Here is a 21,482-nt window from a genome sequence, read left to right as displayed (position 1 = left end):
CCGTGAAGAAGATATTCCGAAGACCGCATTCACCACGCGATACGGACTGTATGAATTCACGGTGATGTCATTCGGTTTAACCAATGCACCTGCCTTCTTCATGAACTTAATGAACAAAGTGTTCATGGAATACTTGGATAAGTTTGTTGTGGTTTTCATTGATGACATTCTGATATACTCACAATCAGAGGAAGACCATCAGCACCATCTCCGTCTGGTGTTGGGAAAGCTGCGGGAACATCAATTGTATGCCAAACTTAGCAAGTGTGAGTTCTGGTTGTCCGAAGTCAAATTCTTAGGGCACGTGATATCTGCTAAAGGAGTTGCTGTGGACCCCGAAATAGTGACCGCTGTCACTGATTGGAAGCAACCTAAGACAGTCACTCAAGTCCGCAGTTTCTTAGGTTTGGCAGGATACTACCGGAGGTTCATCGAGAACTTCTCCAAAATCGCTCGACCCATGACACAGTTGTTGAAGAAAGAAGAGAAATTTGTGTGGAGCCCGCAATGCGAGAAGGCGTTCCAAACTCTCAAAGAAAAGCTGGTTTCCTCGCCGGTGTTAATCTTGCCGGATACTCGCAAGGATTTCATGGTGTATTGTGACGCTTCGCGCCAAGGATTGGGGTGCGTGCTCATGCAGGACGGTCATGTGGTGGCCTACGCCTCACGTCAGCTACGGACTCACGAAGGCAACTACCCTACCCATGACTTGGAGTTAGCCGCGGTGGTGCATGCTCTAAAAATCTGGCGGCACTATCTCATTGGGAATCGCTGTGAAATATATACTGACCATAAGAGTTTGAAATACATCTTCACCCAGTCGGATCTGAATCTTCGGCAAAGGAGATGGTTAGAACTCATCAAGGATTATGATGTGGGAATTCACTATCATCCTGGTAAGGCCAACGTGGTCGCCGACGCTCTAAGTCGAAAAAGCCATTGCAACACTCTTAACGTCCGTGGCATCCCGCCCGAACTTAATCAACAGATGGAAGCCCTGAACCTAAGCATAGTTGGTCGCGGATTCTTGGCTACGTTGGAAGCCAAGCCCACCTTGCTCGATCAAATCCGCGAGGCTCAGAAGAATGATCCGGACATGCATGGACTCCTCAAGAATATGAAACAGGGTAAAGCCGCTGGTTTCACAGAGGATGAACACGGAACCCTATGGAACGGAAATCGGGTATGCGTTCCAGATAACAGAGAACTTAAACAGCTGGTACTTCAGGTAGCTCACGAAAGTCCTTATTCCATCCACCCTGGCAGTACGAAGATGTACTTAGACTTGAAGGAGAAATACTAGTGGGTTAGTATGAAGCGGGAAATTGCAGAGTTCGTGGCCCTGTGTGATGTGTGCCAGCGTGTCAAGGCAGAGCACCAACGACCGGCCGGACTTCTCCAACCTCTCCAAGTACCAGAATGGAAATGGGATGAAATTGGGATGGACTTCATCACCGGACTTCCAAAAACCCAAGGTGGATATGATTCTATATGGGTAGTTGTGGATCGATTAACCAAGGTAGCCCGATTTATTCCTGTGAAGACCACCTATGGAGGGAACAAACTAGCCGAGCTCTACTTCGCTAGGATCGTGAGTCTCCATGGCGTTCCCAGGAAAATCGTATCTGATAGGGGAAGCCAATTCACCTCTCACTTTTGGAAGAAGCTCCAAGAAGAGCTGGGTACCCGATTAAATTTCAGCACCGCGTATCACCCACAGACGGATGGACAGACCGAGCGTCTAAATCAGATCCTAGAAGATATGCTTCGCGCATGTGTCCTAGATTTCGGGAAGACCTGGGATAAAAGTCTCCCCTATGCCGAGTTCTCCTACAATAACAGCTACCAAGCCAGTATACAAATGGCACCTTATGAAGTGTTGTATGGGCGCAAATGCCGGACACCGCTATTGTGGGACCAAGTTGGCGAAAGCCAAGTGTTCGGGACTAATATCCTGAGAGAAGCTGAAGCTAAAGTCAGAATCATTCGGGATAATCTAAAGGTGGCACAGTCCCGGCAGAAAAGTTATGCAGATAACCGTCGCCGTGACCTGGAATTCGCAGTGGATGACTTTGTGTATCTTCGGGTCACGCCATTGCGAGGTGTACACAGGTTTCAGACAAAAGGGAAGCTCGCACCTTGGTTCGTGGGTCCTTTCCGTATCATTGCCCGGCGCGGAGAAGTCGCTTACCAGCTGGAGCTGCCCGCCTCCTTGGGCAACGTGCATGATGTGTTCCATGTGTCGCAACTCAAGAAATGTCTTCGAGTGCCATCCGAGCAGGCCGACTCAGAGCAAATTGAAGTTCGCGAAGACTTGACCTACGTGGAGAGGCCAGTGAAAATCCTGGACACCATGGAGCGCAGGACCAGGAACCGGGTAATCCGTTTTTGCAAGGTCCAGTGGAGCAACCACGCCGAGGAAGAAGCTACTTGGGAGCGTGAAGACGAGCTGAAGGCAGCCCATCCCGATCTCTTCGCCAGTCCTTCCGAATCTCGGGGTCGAGATTCCGTTTAAGGGGGGTAGGTTTGTCGCGTCCCAAAACGACTCTAAAATACATCCTCGAAATTGTGCATAGAATAATTAAAATCCATGTGAAAGCCTCCAACAATTAAAAGGTGCAAATTTAAAAGTCAAATAAGGCTTGGAGGATTTTTGTATATTTCCTAAAAGCCTAAAATGCGTAAATAAATTTTAGTGGAATTTTTAGAGCACAAATAATAATTAAGAAGAAATAAACCCTAAAAAGTCCTTTTCCCCCCCTCCCCCTCTTGGGCCGGCTCGGCCCAGTTCCCCCCCCTCTCTCCTCTCCCCCGCGGCCCATCCGGCCTTCCCCCGCGCGCGCGCCGCTGACGGGCAGGCCCGCCCGCCACCCTCGCTGACGGGTGGGGCCCACACGTCATCCCCTACCTCGCGCCGCACCCGCCGCCTCGCCCGTGCCCTAGCGCCGCCGCCGCCGCGGATTCCGCCGCATCCCGCCGCCCCCGCGCGCAATAAAGAGGGGGAGATCACTCCCCGTGATTCCCTCTCTCTTTCCCCCCCACTTTTCCCTCTCTCTCCCTCGGATTCGTTTGGAAACACTCCCGCAAACTTCGCCGGCGCATCAATGGCGGCCGGATCTTCCGCGGCCGAGTCCCCCTCATCCGGCCGCTCTCTCCCCCTCCCAACACTATACAAAAACTCCCCGTGCCTCCCTCCACCGTTTCCGCCACTCGCCGCTCTCTCTCCCCGTCGGATTCGAGCTCGCGCCGTCGCCTTCTCTCTCCGCCGTCGCCGCCGAGCTCCGGTCCGCCGCCGTCGTCGCCCCGGACCTCCTCCCGCTTCGGCATCGCCTCCTTCGGCTTCGCCACGTCCTCGCCGACCTCGTCCACTCCTCCGTTTCGCCCGCCGACCGCCGGAACACCGCCGTCCTCGTCAACCCGAGCCGCGCCGCCGCCTTCCTCCGCTCCGGTCGTCGTTTCCGCCGTCCTCGTCGACCCGGGGTGAGCCGTGGACCGACCCTTTCGCTTCCCCCTTCCCTCCCCTCTCTCGGGCGCCGCTCCGCCGCGTCGGTGGTCGCCGGCGGCGACCATCGGGGCGCGGGCGCGCCGCCTCCCGTCGGCCGTGCCGGCGAGGTCACCTTCGGGCGCGCCCCGTGGCTGCCATGTGGGGCCCGGCCGTCAGCCGCCCGCGCCCGCGGGTGCGGCTGACGCGTGGGACCCACGGCGCCGGCCGGCGCAAGCCGCGTGCTCCCGGTCCACCGTGGACCGTGAGGCTGCCGCGTGGGCCCCACTCCCGTGGACCCGGTCCGCGCGCCCCTCCCCTCGGCTGACGCAATAAATCTGATTTTAAATTGAAAATTTAAATGAAGAAATTCGCAAATATTCAATTAAAGAGCATATAAACGTCAAATGCCATAACTTGGCCATTTGAACTCGGAATTGGACCGTTCAAGTTTCTAATTTTTCCTTAAGAAGTCAAGAACCCATTTTTGTGCTTTGTTTCTGCTTGTTATATGGAGTTTATTAGAGTAAAAGCCTTTTCTTTTCCGTTGGTCGTGTAGACGTTGCAGCTTCGGAAGATCCGCTCTTCGTGGAAGTTGAAGCCGACGTTTGGGAAAGCGAGCAAGGCAAGTCACATCATCTTTGAACATATTGAATCCCGGTTTGTAAAATTATGTTGATTTAAATTATTGCATTATCGCTTTATTTAAATTCCCGCGTTATCACTATTTTATTTAGCCATGCCTACTTACCTTTGTTATGACCCTATTATTATTGTTATTGTTATTATTACCTTGATCACCCTAGAATAAACAAAACCCCAACTAGTGGACACTCTACTCATGGTATCCCTAGTATGATTTTAGGTAGATGCTTCGCTTTTAACTAGGCAACTTTAGGTGGTTTTTCAACTCTAGACTTTGGGAATATTCATATCACCTGGACACTTTGAAATGGTTTGGTTATTGTGGAATTGGCTTCACACCGCTCCTTCTATTCAAAATCCCCAAAAATGGTTTTAGGCTGGGCTCGGGGTGCATGGTTTTGATAGTAGCACCTCGGCCATATAAGGACCGGTCTTCGGGCCTCTGTTGCAAAGCACTACCGTACTTCCACATGTCTAGTGGGTAAGGCTTAGTTTGTGGCTCAGTCTGGTTATAAACAAAAGTACACGGATGGAGATGGAAGAAGTCGGGGGTCGATGGACATCTCCAGGGCAAATGAAGGCTACACGAGCTGCGGCCCGGTAGTCGAGATGTCATGGCACAGGGCCGGTGTCCTGCTGCTAGGGGCTCAGTCCTGCCTGCCTGTCCCGGAGGTTCCGGCCGTAGGTGGGATTGGGTCGGTACTCTTGTCTATGGCTAGGATGGGTTGGAAACTATGTCACGTCTTCCGTCTATATACCGTGGTGGTATGTGGCACGTGGTTGCACGTGAGGAAGATGTGTCTTGTGGGTAAAGATGTACACCTCTGATCAGAGTATAATCTATTCGAATAGCCGCGCCCTCGGTTATGGGCAAGCCGAGCAATGTACCCAAGTTAGTGTTTTAATTCTTAAAACCTGCTTAACAACTAAAATGTGGAATGGTTGGCCTGGGTTGGCTTGGGACGAGCTGGGACCCAGGGTCGGGTTGCCAGTTCGGTCTGAATCATCATAGGCCTTGGGTTAAGGCAGGTTCGTGTGGGTTCACGGCCTTGATTAATAACATTGTATAGTTCTAGAATCGTGTTTACAAAATAGCTTTGAGCAACTAAATATCTTTAAATGCTGTTTACTGCAACCCTAACCCTTTATAGTATAACTCCTTTGTACTCCCTTGCATTTATTCTGCATTTCTGGGTGTGTCTTGTTGAGTACGGTGGTTGTACTCAGTCTTGCCCAATTTTTCCCAAACCCCAGAAGAGGAGTTCCTGGAGGATGAAGGCTTCGGTGTCTAGCTCGTGCCTGCCGTCAAGCGCCTGTGGTCGTCGCCCTAGTCTTCCGCTGTTTCTCGTTTGTCTCTGTGTGTGCTGGGCCTTCGCTGCCCATGTAATAAGTTAACTATTTACGCGTCCGCTTGTTAAACTCTGAATTGTATCAACTTTTGGTGTACCTTGCCTCCTGGGACAAGGATTAATGCACGCACGTAAGGAACGCCCGTTGGGTTAGTTCCGGTCGTGACAAGTTGGTATCAGAGCCCCCTTGACCCTAGGACTAGCCTTAGATCCCAAGCCTTAGCAGTATTTTCGAAATAAAAATTCTTTGTTATTTGTGAAAACTGTCTAGTCTCTCTCTGTCTTGCTGCTTCATTTATCGCCAAAATCTGATCTTTAAAATGTTGTTTTCCTTTTTGTTTTTGTTTGTAGATGGCCGGCAGCGTCACCCGTCGTGGTTTGGACATGACTGGCTTCGTCTTGGAGCTGCGGGGTATGTGCGTTGTCCTGGGGTATCCACATGGAGTGGACTACCAGGCCAGGCCGCTTCCGGAGCAGGAGGGTGACGACGCAGAGCCCCACGCTGGTTGGGAGGTCACTGCAGTGATCCTCGCTGGCTCTCCCGAGCGGACTTCGCTGGCAGTCACCGCGGGTGGAGATTCCTTCCCCGCCGCTTGCATATGGCCTTGGTAGGTATAAGGTAAAGTCAATTGGAGGATAGAGCTTTTAAAACAGTTTATTTTTGAAAACAAATTCCCAAGAGTCACAACAAAGTTACAAGGAGTCCTTTCATCTTAATCATCTCACATAAAGCAATTACCTAGATGTATAAGGTTCCCTAAACATGGATGGTGTTCACAAGCACAAATTCAGCTGAGAATAATGAATATAAAAGATCAATCACATGAAGAATTTCAATAGTTGGAAATTTTATCTTTCACTTATGCTTGAACCAATTGTTTCTAAATTTGCAGCTCTAGTACTATACCATGGTGGAGATATACAGATAAAGGACGTGCTCACCTGCTTACCTGTGAAGATGAGAGGGACTGGGGCCAGCACTGGTTCGCCCGAACCTGGTAGTTCGGCCGAACCACTCTGGTGCCCGATTCCTCTGCAATTTTCTGCAGAGTTGAGTGCTTCCAGGTGTTCAGATATTTCAACAATTTTCAGAGCATATGCACGTCAGAAGCTGGGATATCGCCCCCACACTTATTCAAAACCTGAATTTTATTAAACAAAAAACAAACTTTGGCAAACATTGGGGTAAACACCAATGTGCCACATTATTCATAGCAAGTGCTTACATGATTGCAAAAATAAAACTAAGCACCTACTACTATTTTATTCATGGGAAAGGAAACATCTAATTAGCATAATACTTATTTTCCTTTCCCATCTCTATGAACGCACGCTTGATCTTAGCGCACAAACCGCGACTAAGGATATCGAAATTATTTCTAATTTCAGCAAGTTCTACCCCTAGCTCCGCATTGCAATCCCTAAGCTCTACGTTCTCCTTGCGGAGTTTCTTCACTTGAGCGGCGAGCTTGTGGATCGAGGGCTCCGGTGACTTCACCTCATCCTCTAGGAATTGGCCGAGAGCCCTCACAATTGGAGGGGGCGTCAAACGATACTTCACCTTCTTAGGTGGAAGGCTACGGGATTCCGCTGCCCTCTCCTTCTCCGATGCCATCAAAGGCCGGAGTAAACCTTTGCCATACCCACCGCCGGGAGTTCACACTCCCTGAATGCAGAAACGCTCCCCTTTTGGGGTGGATGGAGTAGCGGTGGGTGTGGTATACTTGTGGAGCACCTCATCCCCTGCCTTGGTGAAGAGGGCGCCCACATAGCGCTCGGCGGGAGGCGGTGCGGCCTTCCCGTCATCTTGGAAAAGACATCGTGCCTTTAACAAGCTGAGTTCTGCCGTAGTCGGCCGTCGTGCAGGCGAATCCCCCCGGATTTTTGTTCTTGTAACATAGCGAGGGGAGAGGGATCGCGCTGCCGAACGGGAGGCCGATTGGGGCCGAGAAGGGTTCGGCCGAACCAAGGAGCTCGCCGACGGGCTCCAGATTCGCAGGGGAGCCCAGCACTGCTGCGAGGGGCTGCTCCCACTGTGCAATTACCCCTTCCATGGTGTATTCTTCCATCGGGATCAATTGATTCGCTGGTGTCGGCTCTCCGGTGAGGTTATAAGTGGAATTAGAGGAAGGGCCGATGAATGGGATTAGGGATTTGCCAGCCATTGGTGGATATGAGTGGAAATTCGAGGAATTGTGTTGAATTGGAGAGGAGAGTGTGCAAATGTGGAGGAAAAGAGGAAGGAGTGTTCTGGTGTGATCCGAACGTTCTACCTCCAAACACGCATCTAAATAGACTAGGGACGAGCGGGGGAGACTGAGGTTCAAAATTGGGGCTGATCGGGCGCCGCCCTGGTTCGGCCGAACCATCATGTTCGGCTGAACAATGGTGGGTTCGACATGCCACCAAATTTTTCATAGGCCCACTAAAACCTATTTTAAGTACAAAAATGACAACTATACAGGGTTTTAAGCATGCAATAGATGAGATCATCATGGTTCATAATAAATTAATTCAGTAACATCCACTTCTTCATCTAAAGTTTCATTTGGCTCAAGGAAAATCTTTAGGCGTTGACCGTTTACCTTAAATATGTTACCTTATTCGTCGCGAAGTGTGATTGCCCCATGCAAAGAGGTGTCGATGACGTCGAACGGTCCTTCCCATTTGCTGCGCAGTTTTCCGTGGCCAAAAAGCTTAACCCTGGAGTTGAACATTAGTACATTGTCTCCTGGCTTAAATTTCTTCATCTTTATCCTTTTGTCATGCCTGCGCTTCGTCCTTTCTTTGTATATCTTTGCGTTGTGGTAAGCCTTTTCTCTCCATTCCTCAAGTTCAGCGATCTGCATTTTTCTCCATTCTCCAGCTCGCTTAAAATCCATGTTCCAATTCCTAATGGCCCAGTATGCTCTGCGCTCAAGTTTTACGGGTAGTCGGCATGGCTTCCCGTAAACTATCTGATATGGGGACATTCCAATGGGTGTCTTGTATGCTGTCCAGTATGCTCACAGTGCGTCCGGCAATCTATCCTTCCATCCTGTTCCCATTTTATTGATCGTCTTTTGCAGAATATTCTTGATTTGTTTGTTTGATGTTTCTGCTTGTCCACTGGTCTGTGGATGGTAAGGAGTGGCCACATTGTGTTTGGCTCTCATTTCTTGTAGGAGGTCTCGAAAGGTTTTGTCAATGAAGTGAGAACCTCCGTCACTTATGACCATTCTGGGGGTACCAAAACTAGGGAAGATGATTTTTGTGAACATCTTCTTGGCATGCTTCGCATCCGCAGCGCTGCACGGCATAGCCTCAACCCACTTGGAGACATAGTCGACTGCCACCAGAATGTACTCGCAGTTGCGAGACTTAGGGAAAGGCCACATGAAGTCTATACCCCAAACATCGAATATCTCGACTTGCAGATTGTATGTGAGGGGCATTGCATCGCGAGCAGTGATTCCTCCTTGCCTCTGGCAGCTGGTGCATCTTCTGACGAATTCTTTTGAGTCTTCGTACATTGTTGGCTAGAAGAAACCACTTTGCCAAATCTTGGCCTGGGTGCGGAATGCACCGTAATGACCACCATAAGGTGAGGCATGGCATCGTTCTATGATCTTCAGTCCTTCTTTAGTTGGCACACATCTTCGTAGTAGGCCATTGGAGCAGACCCGATATAGGTATGGCTCATCCCATATGTGACGGCGACTTTCATACTTCAGTTTTCATTGATTTTCCCCTGGTGGTATGTACTTGGTGTTATCGACCAAATTTGGTAATATCAGCATTGGAGATGAAGATTAGATCGAGGCGGAATCAAAGACGAAGATCATTTCAAAAACAGAGTAAGAATCGGCTAGAGTCCAAATCGGCTACGATCAGGATCGGCTGTGTCCGAGTCAGACTAGGTAAGCCGATACAGTCGATTCCGACAATACAACTCGGTATACATCATCAGGTTGAGTTGATATGTTTCAAGATGATTGCCACACATGGATAGAGTCCTAAGAAGGCAATTGTATCTATTAATTAGGATATTTTATGTAATTTCCTTAGAGATATGTTTGGGCAAAAGTCTGCTGCAAAGACTTATGGTATCTTAGAGTTTGTTAGAGATAAGAGTCATGTCCGATATGGACATGTTTTGTAATTCTCGTGTATAAATAGACCCCGAGCCCCCATGTAATCGAATTAACACACGTTCAATACAATCTCAGCACATCGCCACCCATTTTACTTTCGTTTTGTTTCGACGAGTTCTTGCTTTTGGGTTGAGCTGCATCGGTTTCGATCTTCAACAAGAGGTAAAACTTGTTATGGCGGCTTGCGTTCTCGGGATTAGTGCTTCCATCTTCATGACACTCTAATCTTGTTTATGTAATTCGTCGAGTTATCATATATCTTACATAATCTCTGGCAATATCGCTATCTAACCTATAATTGGCTAACCTCTGTTAAATATTGATGTTGGCTTAGATTATATAAGGTATCTACCACTCTATGACACATCCAACGGCTTGATTGTCTAGATATTGTGCTATTTTTCATACTTATAGCTACATCAGTTCAGTTTGATCCTATAAGTCGTGATTAGAATCTCAATTTCTAGCCTGCTTCTTGGTTGCCGATTAGGGTAACATTGGGGTTTCAGCCGATCTTACCTGATTTAACTACTTTTTACCCTATGTGCTTCATTGATATGTTGAATCTGCCCTTTATGTTAAGATCTTGTTGCATTTAAGTATATTAGGCCTTTGTTTGATATATTCTATTTGCTTTGATATCTTAGTATAAAGCAGTATCAGAGTATTAGCCGATACATGCTAGATCTATCTGATCGGCTATGTTACGAATATATATAATCTCATTATTAATATATACTTCGATCTAAGTGATTTATACTGTCTCGGCATGGCGACTGATCTATCCCAATCACTTGATTTAAGTATATATCGATATAAGGATTATATATCATTAATATCTACAGCCGATCGAGTAGATTTAGTTTTGTTTTATTTATTAATGCCTGCCGATCGATGCAAATATGACATCGGCTCGAAGATAAATGATATGTCATCGGCACCTGGCCGATCGGCTATCGTTTATGGATTTAACCGCGGTTTCTTTGTCCTTGTTCTTGTTGATTGCAGGATCAAATCAACTGTCACGCTAGCATACCCGAAGGCAAGTTTTGGACTTGCACTGGAGTTAAGCAGATCTCCCAGGCCTCGTGTTTTTACATCAACACTTGGATACCATGTAGTTCACTATGTTGGCATACCACGGGTTGGAGTCGCGAACCGTCATCAGCATATCATCTCTTAAGAAATCATTGATCGGCTGTTCCTCCATGTTAGTGATCTGCAGCCTGGACAAATGATCTGCTATGGAATTTTCTACTCCCTTTTTATCTTTAATTTCTAAGTCAAATTCTTGGAGCAGCAAAATCCATCTTAAGAGACGAGGTTTAGCATCTTTCTTGGTGAGCAGGTATTTCAAAGCAGCATGATCAGTATCAATTATCACCTTGGCTCCTACTAAGTAAGATCTAAACTTATCGATAGCAAAAACAACCTCGAGCAGCTCTTTTTCAGTAGTTGCATAATTCAACTGGGCTCCGGTTAGAGTTTTGCTAGCGTAACAGATTGCGTGATGCTTTTTATCTTTGGTTTGGCCCAAGACTCACCAACAGCGAAGTCACTTGTATCACACATAATCTCAAAGGGCAGAGTCCAATCAGGAGGTTGAATAATTGGAGCGGAGACGAGTGCCTTTTTGAGAACTTCAAAAGATTTTAGGCACGCGTCATCGAACTGAAAGGGTGCATCCTTGGCTAGCAGATTGGTCAGGGGTCTGGTGATTGTAGACAAGTCCTTGGTGAACCTTCTATAAAAGCCAGCATGACCCAAGAAGCTGCGGATTATTTTGATGTTCACAGGAGGAGGAAGTTGATCTATAACATCGATTTTAGCACGATCAACTTCGATTCCTCGTTCGGACACTTGATGCCCAAGAACTATCACTTCACAGACCATAAAATGGCACTTTTCCCAATTAAGCACGAGGTCATTTTCTTGGCATCGTTGTAAGACTTTGTCTAGATTCTGCAGACAATGACCGAAAGTCTTTCCATAAACTAAGAAGTCATCCATGAAGACTTCCATGATATCTTCGATCAAATCCGAGAAAATAGACATCATACACCTTTGGAAAGATGCAGGAGCGTTGCACAGTCCCAAGGACATCCTACGATACGCATAGATGCCATATGGACGTGTGAACGTAGTCTTAGTATGGTCCTCCGGATGGATGGGAATTTGATGGTATCCGGAATACCCATCAAGGAAACAGAAGAAGGAATGATTTGCCAGCCGTTCCAACATTTCATCAATAATGGGTAGCGGGAAAAGATACTTTTTCGTAGCCTTGTTGAGTTTCCTGTAATCGATACACATCCTCCATCCGGTTACGGTTCGTTGCGAAATTAGTTCATTTTGAGCATTTGCAATGACCGTCATTCCTCCCTTCTTTGGCACAACCTGGACTGGGCTAACCCACTCACTGTATGGTACGGGATAGATAATCCTGGCATGCAGGAGTTTCAAGACTTCTGTCTTTACAACCTATCGCATTGCATTATTGAGCCGTCGTTGAGGTTCCATAGAGGGAGTACCCTCGGGGTCAATAGGAACACGATGGGTGCAAAGCGCGGGATTAATCCCCCTAAGGTCCTGAAGCGAGTAGCCAAGAACAGAACGATGCTTCTCTAACACGGTGAGAAGACGTTGAGTCTCGTCTTCAGAGAGCTTATCACTGATGATGACAGGGGCTTCTCTGTCATTGTGTAGGAAGGCATATCGTAGGCCTAGAGGTAGAGGTTTAAGCTCAAGCGGAGGTCGAGGTGGCGGTTCCATGATTGGCAGGTCGAGAGTCTCACCGGGATCTGCTTCTTCCTTGATGAATTCGGGGACCTCATCTTCCAGAAGGGCCTCGGGAGACTCATGAGGAAAAAATGCAGTAACCTCTTCCACTGACTCAATTTCTGGGAGAGGGTCGGTCAAGGTGAACCTTGCCCGCGAAAATGGAATTGAGAATTCATTCTCTCCTAGTGTTATTTTGAGGCTACCTAATCGGGGTGAGTTGATGAGAAGTTGCTCAATGGGCAGTCCGATTAGGATATCAAAGTCTTGGATTTCAAAGATGAGGAAATCCAAGATCGCCTCCCTGTCTTCAAAGCAGACAAGCACATCTTGTACAATCCCAAATCCTTCGATGATATTTCCATTTGGATGCTTGAAGAATTTGTTTGTCGGCGTCACTGCCTTATCACTTAAATAAGCGAATGCAAAAAACTCAGAGACAAGGTTGGCCCCGACAGTTGGACTATAGAGAATACCGACATCGTTCCCTTCCAGATGGCAAGGAATGATTCGGGGAGCAGTATTTATCCGAATTACTTCGGATGAAAGCTCTGCCTCCCTTAGCCATTCATTGCTCATTATGGATGTCAATTCCCGGACAATTTCTCATAGGAACCCGAGTTCCATAGGATCGGGAGGTGACAAAGGAACGGGTGGTTTCCTCTTGCTAAAATAGTTCAGGGTATTGCCATAGTCTTCGTCAAAACCGTCCCTGAACATAATTGCGGCACAATCCGGAGTCTGAATTTCTTCATTCTCGATGGACGGCTGCTCGGGAACCTTCTCATCAATTGAGCTAGCAGAAGTGGATGGTTCAGCAAGTGGCTCGATTGTTAGAGGTTCCTCTATCTTGGAGAAGCACATACTCGGGTAAGGACAGGGTTGGTCCGGACTGCTCTAAATTAGTGAATATGGACCAAGCTGCACCGATTGATTTGTTTTCGATCTGCTTGAAACTGAGAATTTCTATTCGAAGGGCAGTGATACGAGTAACTGGGAAGAAGGCAAAACAGAATCTGTCTCGCAGCTTTTCCCAGCTACCATTTACACATCCAACGGTAGAGGTGTACCATTGCTTTGCTCTCTTGAAGAGAGAACAGGAACAATTTCCACCACACAGTTTCTTGTCTCATGCCACGAATCTTAAGGCATGAGCGGACTTGTTCAAAGTCTCGCAGATGATGGTAGGGATTTTCTAGATCAAAACCAGAAAAAGGATTTTCCCTAACCATACTAATTAGCTCGGGACGAATTTCATAGCCAGTTGTACAAATGGGCTCCGATGAAGGAGGTGGCTCATAGAATTCGCCCCGAGGAGTAGACAACTCAAACAGAGGTTGCTCCATGGTCGAGAAGAGTTGACAAGAATACTTCTCTAGGATAACAGGGGTGAAGGTAGAATAAAAAAAATGAAAAAAGATACGAGGATGAACTGGGTTCGGAAATGATCAGCAACTGTTCCCCAGCAACGGTGCTAGAAATGCTTCTTGGTATTTGATACGGTTACAGATAAAATCCGTAAGTGCACAGATATACCGATGTAACACTTCCCCTACGGTGTATTCCAAGGGTATCGAATCCAAGGGAACGTGTGTGATCAGAGCTTCCTCCGGTTCATCCAAGGACACCAAGCAAATGATAGGCTAGGATAGAGAGGATTTATTAGTGAGAAACAGTGTCTAGAGAAAGCTTAATTTTAATCCTAACGCAGTACTTCAGGAACTGGCAACCCGCTGTTCCCAGATGTCGCTCTACTACGTACCCGGACAGGGAGGACTTCAGTGATCTCGAGGGTTGTCACCACCTCTACACCCACCTCAACGTACTGTGGTATACGCAGCAATTACTGGACAACAATTACCTAAACACCACGTCTAAGCAATTACTATCTACTTTAGTGTTTATAACTCAGCAAAGCAATCACTATATTTTAGTTGATTACAGTGAACAATAATTCCGTATGCTATTTAGGAACTAACCAAGAGATAATTCTCACAAGATAAATCTAAATTACTCAAGAAGAATATTATATTAAATTCAGAGTAATAAATAGAATAAAAGAAATAGGAGAAGATTACCGACAACTCCGGAATTCTTCCGACTCCTACTCTACGCTCTTCCTATTTTAGTATACAATATAGTACAATAAAGCCTCTTATAATTTAGCTCAAGCTTGGAAGTATGTGTTGAAGTGAGTGAGATGATGTCCTTATATAGGGGTAGGTATGACGGTTCGCGAAGGGGAAATGTCCGAACTGCCCCTCAACCGTCATTGGGAGAGCATCTGGAGCGTCCTCGCCAAACCCTAGGATCAGCGGTGATCAGGGGGGTTCGGTCGAACCAGGTGGTTCGGTCGAACTTGGGCTGGCCCCTCCTGGCCTAGCCTTCAGTCGGTGGACTCCCTAGGCTCTCCTCTGTCCATTTCTCGGAGTTTTGGGTTGATTCACTAATGTTTCGATGAAGTTCACAACCCCTCCTTGTATGATTACATAATTCTCCTCACATTAGTCTAATTTTCCTCCCAACTTCAGGGTTTATTATCTGCATACAAATATAGACCAACACTTGTGGAATATGTGAGATTAAGCACCTATCACTATGTTGGATGTTTTATTATCTGATCTTTATGCAGATGTTGGCGGTATAGAATCGACATTTAACACTCGTCAATAGCCTACTTGGGCCACCGTGAGGGCAAATGCTTCGTCGTTTGGTAGAATATGTGTCCGTGCATTGTCTTGCTGAATCCAAATGGTCTTCCCTACATCTTCTCTCGGTCAACAAGAGGCAATAGCTGGAATAACCTTTGTAATCAAGAGTGGTTTAAGCAGAGTAAAACGGTTTCAGTCACTTCTCCGGCAACCTCCAAGGTGGCTAACGTCTCGCCGTCGTTCATTCCGGCAATGGAGTTAATTACGCATGCCAAAGGTATGCGGGATCCTAATTTGTCGCCCAATTCAAATTTGGAAAACACTCCTTGCGGCCGTTGCCTGGAAAAGGGTCATTCTCGGGCTTCTTGTTCTGGGCCGCTTAGATGTCGAGCCTGTCTCTTGCCGGGCCATTTAGCCCGTTATTGTTTGACCACTAAGCCCACAAAAGCCCCGCACCCTAAAAATCCGAAACCGTCGGCTCGGACTACTGCTGTTTGGAAGGCTAAAACTATTTCTCCGGAAATCTCGTCTTCTTCCCCCCGAAACCCTTCTTCTCCCAAACGCACAGTGCTTCCCACCCAAAGCTTCCCTCCACCCCAATGGCCAATCTCAACCCTAATCCGCTGCGCTTCCTAATGCATGGTCTTGTTGTTCATGCTGGAGGTGACTTCCGCATCCCGCGGGTTGACCTCACTGTCCCGCAACGCCCTGCTCGGCGCCATGAAGACTTCTATGTGGCCATTGTAGAGCCAATCCCCTTGGAGCAGGACTGGGATCATCATCGGGCCCTCATTGCAAACTTCGTTCAAGATGAGCTACACTATGAGGTTTGTAACAGCTTCTGGTACCCGTCTGTAGTAGGTTTCTTCCAGATGAGGTCTGCCATGAATAGGGATGCTCTGGTCCTCTCCCCGCCCGAGTTCTATGATGGGGTTCACTCTGTTATTTTTGTTAATCATGACCAATGTCCTAATTGGAGGGCGGCTAACTACCATAGAGAAGGCTGGTTCATGTTCCTAGATTTCCCGCTTGATTTCATTGATCGCCATCATGTGCACCAGGCAGTTACCTCTTTTGGTAAGTAAACTTTTTGGGAGGATGCTGACAGAATGTTGGGAAGGGTTTTTGTTATGGCTAAGTACAGGGACCAGGATTCTGTGCCGAGAAAGATTGTCCTCTTTGATCCTCTTAGTGCTGGGGGTGGGGGTGAATTGTCACGTCCCAAATCGACTCTAAAATACATCCTCGAAATTTGTGCAAAGAATAATTAAAATTCCTGTGAAAGCCTCCAACAATTAAAATGTGCAAAGATAAAAGTCAAATAAGGCTTGGAGGATTTTTGTATATTTCCTAAAAGCCTAAAATGCGTAAATAAATTTTAGTGGAATTTTCAGAGCACAAATAATAATTGAGAAGAAATAAACAAAGTTGAAAAGGTTTATAAAAAGAAAAACCCTAAAAGAAGTCCTCTTTCCCCCCCTTCCTTTCTTGGGCCGGCTCGGCCCACTTCTCTCCCTCTCTCTCCTCTCCTCCGCGGCCCAACGGCTCCTCCCAGCGCGCGCGCCGCTGACAGGCGGGCCCGCCCGCCACCCTCGCTGACGGGTGGGACCCACCTGTCATCGCCTTCCTCCCGCCGCGTCCGCCGCTCGCCCGTGCCCTAGCGCCGCCGCCGCCGCGGATTCCGCCGCATCCCGCCGTCCCCGCGCGCCATAATGAGGGGGGAATCATTCCCCGCGATTCCCTCTCCCGATTCCCCCACTTTCCCCTCTCTCTCTCCCTCGGATTCGTCCGATTTTGTGCCCGCAAAGTTCGCCGGCGCAATCAATGGCGGCCGAGATCTCCGCGCCGGTTTCCATCTCCTCCGGCCGCTCTCTCCTCCTCTCGGCCCTATTTAAACGTCTCCCGTGCCTCTCTCCTCCGTTTCCGCCGTTCGCCGCTCGCTCTCACCGTCGCATTCGTGCTCGCGCCATCTTCCTCTCTCTCCGCCGTCGCCGACAAGCTCCGGTTCGCCGCCGCCGTCGCTCCGGACTTCCTCCCCACTTGGCGTCACCTCCATCGGCTTCGCCGCGTTCCCGTCGACCTCGTCCGCGCCTCCGTTTCGCTCGCCGACCGACGGAGCGCCGTCATCCTCGTCGTCCCGAACCGCGCCGCCGCCTTCTTCCGCTTCGGCCGCCGTTCCCGTCGTCGCCGTCGACCGGGGTGAGCCGAAGACCGCTCCATTCGCTTCCCCCTTCCCTCCTCTCTCTCGGGTGCCGCTCCGCCGCGCCGGTGGTCGCCGGCGGTGACCATCGGGGCGCGGGCGCGTCCCCCTCCCGTCGGCCGTGCCGGCGAGGCCGCCTTCGGGCGTGCCCTCGCGGCTGCCAAGTGGGCCCGGCCGTCAGCCGCCCGCGCCCGCGGGTGCGGCTGATGCGTGGGACCCACGGCACCGGCCGCCGTCAGCCGTGTGCGCCCGGTCCACCGTGGACCGAGAGGCTGACGCGTGGGCCCCACTCCCGTGGACCCGGTCCGCGCGCCCTCTCCCGGCTGACGCAATAAATGAGATTTTTTAATTAAAACTTTAAATGAAGAAATCCGCAAATATCCATTAAAGAGCATATAAACTTCAAATGGCCATATCTTGGCCATTTGAACTCGGAATTGGACCGTTCAAGTCTCTAATTTTTCCTTAAGAAGTCAAGAACCCATTTTTGTGCTTTGTTTCTGTTGTTATGTGGAGTTTATTAGAGTAAAAGCCTTTTTCTTTTCCGTTGGTCGTGTAGACGCTGCAGCTTCGGAAGATCCGCTCTTCGTGGAAGTCGAAGCCGTCGGTTGGGAAAGCGAGCAAGGCAAGTCACATCATCTTTGAACATATTGAATCCCAGTTTGTAAAATTATGTTGATTTAAATTATTGCATTATCGCTTTATTTAAATTCCCGCGTTATCACTGTTTTATTTAGCCATGCCTATTTACCTTTGTTATGACCTTATTATTGCTATTGTTATTATTATTCCCTTGTTCACCCTAGAGCAAACAAAACCTCAACTAGTGGACACTCTACTCATGGCACCACTAGTTTAATTTTAGGTAGATGCTTCGCAATTTAATTAGGTAACATTAGGCGGTTTTACAACTCTAGACTTTGGGATATTCTCATATCATTTGGACACTATGGAATGGTTGGCTTATGTTGGAATTGGACACACACCTCTCTTCCTCTTTCAAAACCCCTAAAACCTGTTTTCGGTGGGGTTTGGGTGCATGCCAGTTGTGGGAAGTAGCACCCCGGCCACTATAAGGATTAAGCTCGGGCCTCTGTTGCAAAGCACTACCGTACTTCCACATGTCTAGTGGGTAAGGCTTAGTTTGTGGCTCAGGCTAGTCATAAACAAAAGTACACGGATTGGAGATGGATGAAGTCGGGGGTCGATGGACATTCTCCAGGGCAAATGAAGGCTACACGAGCTGCGGCCCGGTAGTCGAGATGTCATACGGCAGAGGGTTGGTGCCCTGCTGCTAGGGGCTCAGTCCTGCCTGCCTGTCCCGGGGGTTCCGGCCGTAGGCGGGATTGGGTCGGTACTCTTGTCTATGGCTAGGATGGGTTGGAAACTATGTCACGTCTTCCGTCTGTATACCGTGGTGGTATGTGGCACGTGGTTACACGTGAGGAAGATGTGTCTTGTGGGTAAAGATGTACACCTCTGATCAGAGTAAAACCTATTCGAATAGCCGCGCCCTCGGTTATGGGCAAGCCGAGCAATGTACCCAAGTCAGTGTTATAATTCTTAAAATTTGCTCAACAACTAAAATGTGGAATGGTTGGCCTGGGTTGGCTTGGGACGAGCTGGGACCCAGGGTCGGGTTGCCAGTTCGGTCTGAATCATCGTAGGCCTTGGGTTAAGGCAGGTTCGTGTGGGTTCACGGCCTTGATTAATAATACTGTTTAGTTCTAGGATCGTGTTGACAAAATAGCTTTGAGCAACTAAATGTCTTTAAATGCTGTTTACTGCAACCCTAACCCTTTATATTATAATTCCCTTGTACTCCCTTGCATTTATTCTGCATTTGTGGGTGTGTCTTGTTGAGTACGGTGGTTGTACTCAGTCTTGCTCAATTTTTCCCAAGCCCAGAAGAGGAGCTCCTTGAAGATGAAGGCTTTGGTGTCTAGCTCGTGCCTGCCGTCAAGCGCCTGTGGTCGTCGCCCTAGTCTTCCGCTGTTTTTCGTTTGTCTCTGTGTGTGCTGGGCCTTCGCTGCCCATGTAATAAGTTAACTATTTACGCTTCCGCTTGTTAAACTCTGATTTGTATCAACTTTTGGTGTACCTTGCCTCCTGGGACAAGGATTAATGCACGCACGTCAGGAAAGCCCGTTGGGTTATTTCCGGTCATGACAAGTTGGTATCAGAGCATCCTTTGACCCTAGGACGAGCCGTAGATCCCAAGCCTTAGCAATATTTTCAAAAATAAAAATCCTTTGTTATTTGTGAAAACTGTCTAGTCTCTCTCTGTCTTGCTGCTTCATTTATCGCCAAAAATCTGACCTTTGAAAATGTTGCTTTTCTTTTCTTTGTTTTTAGATGGCCGGCAGCGTCACCCGTCGTGGTTTGGACATGACTGGCTTCGTCTTGGAGCTGCGCGGCATGTGCGTTGTCTTAGGGTATCCACATGGAGTGGGCTACCAGGCCAGGCCGCTCCCGGAGCAGGAGGGTGAGGACGCGGAGCCCCACGCTGGTTGGGAGGTCACTGCAGTGATCCTCGCTGGCTCTTCTGAGCGGACTTCGCTGACAGTCACCGCGGGTGGCGACTCCTTCCCCGCCGCTTGCCAGAACGCCGCTCTCCTCGCCATCGGCACTCTTCACCAGCGCTACCCGGACGAGTTGCAGCACTCGCCCTACCGCTACCACCCTCGTCGCGGAGGAGCCCGCGACTACGCCACCTTCCGGGATGCTAGCTCGGAGGATGACGCTACCGTCGTGCATCTGGCACGCATGGTGGAGGCATACGACGCGGCTCGTATCGACTTCCATCAGATGGTGCGTCGTGGGATGGTCGAGAACAACCTGAAGATCCTGGAGCTGCGTCAAGAGAACCTGCAGCTCAGGAAGGACCTCGACGCAGTGGAGGCGCAACTGCATCAGCTCAAGATCGCCCAGGGAGAGATCTGCCGCCCCAAGCGTCGCCGCGTCTGCCGCAGCCAGAAGATCACCGCCCGCAAGAGCACCTCCAGGCCTGAGCTAGTCCGTCAGTCCCTGGCGTGGACCTGCTTCGTCGAGACCCCTCGTGCCGAGCCTGCGCCCGTGGTTCCCTAGGAGGGGGAAGCCTCCGGCGTTGGTAGCACGGAGGATGCGCTGTTGCTCACCTTCCGTCCTGGCCCGTCGCAGCAGTAGACGAGCAGTTAGTAGGCTTGCGCGTGTGTTCTTTCTCGTTTGTCTTTTTGGAGTCGTGTGGGGCATGGTTATGCCGGTGTGTGGCATAACTATGTCGGAGCCTGTCTTTATTTGTTTGCCTAAGCAACTTGAACTTTAATGAACCAATTTAATAGCAGTGATAAATTTAAGAATAATGGTAGTCGTGGGTGGTTAGTTTTAATTGTTAGCTCTTTCCCTGTTTGCTGGTTCTGTGTGGGGTTTCCAGATGGTGACGACCAGGAGAAACACTGTTACCGGTGATGGCAACCAACCTGAAGGCAGCAACCACAACCACCAGGGCAACCCACCTCCACCTCCACCTCCTCCTCCACCACCACCACCAGACACCAACGCCATTCTCACCCAAATCCTCGCCCAGCAAGCCAACATGATGAATGCTTTCCTCCACCACCTCCAAAATCCACCACAACAGAATGCTCCACCACCACCTCCCCAACACTCTAAACTCGCCGAGTTCCTCCGCATCCGCCCACCTACCTTCTCTAGCTCCAACAACCCCGTGGATGCGTTGGATTGGTTGCATGCCGTGGGGAAAAAGCTAGACACGGTGCAGTGTACCGATGAGGAGAAAGTCATCTTCGCCGCCCACCAACTGCAGGGGCCCGCATCTCTCTGGTGGGACCACTTCCAGGCTACGCAGCCAGAGGGACAGCCGATTACTTGGGCCCGCTTCACCGCCGCTTTCCGGAGAACCCATGTGCCCGCTGGAGTCGTGGCCCTTAAGAAAAGGGAATTCCGAGAGTTGAAGCAAGGCAACCGCTCCGTGCTGGAGTATTTGCATGAATTCAACAATCTGGCCCGTTACGCTCCGGAGGATGTGCGGGGAGATGAGGAGAAGCAAGAGAAGTTCCTGGCAGGAATGGACCCTGAGCTGTCCGTCCGCCTAGTCTCTGGGGACTATCCGGATTTCCAACGACTGGTGGACAAGAGCATCCGCTTGGAAGCCAAGCACAAGGAACTGGAGTCGCACAAGCGCCGCTTGGCGAATTTCCGCAATCAACAGGGTGCTAACCAGAGGGTCCGCTACACCAATCCCTA

The 21,482-nt window shown here is 49.1% G+C and overlaps 1 pseudogene; it reads left to right on the top strand.

Annotated features, from left to right (window-relative positions):
• Positions 1-15,636: 15,636 nt before the first annotated feature.
• LOC136354535 (uncharacterized) overlaps positions 15,637-21,482 on the top strand; it is a 34,351-nt pseudogene continuing 28,505 nt past the window's right edge.

This window comes from Oryza sativa, chromosome 12 (genome assembly GCF_034140825.1).
Source record: "Oryza sativa Japonica Group chromosome 12, ASM3414082v1".
Taxonomy (NCBI): domain Eukaryota; kingdom Viridiplantae; phylum Streptophyta; class Magnoliopsida; order Poales; family Poaceae; genus Oryza; species Oryza sativa.
Note: the sequence above shows the minus strand (reverse complement) of the source record. Positions and strands in the feature narration are given on the sequence as shown.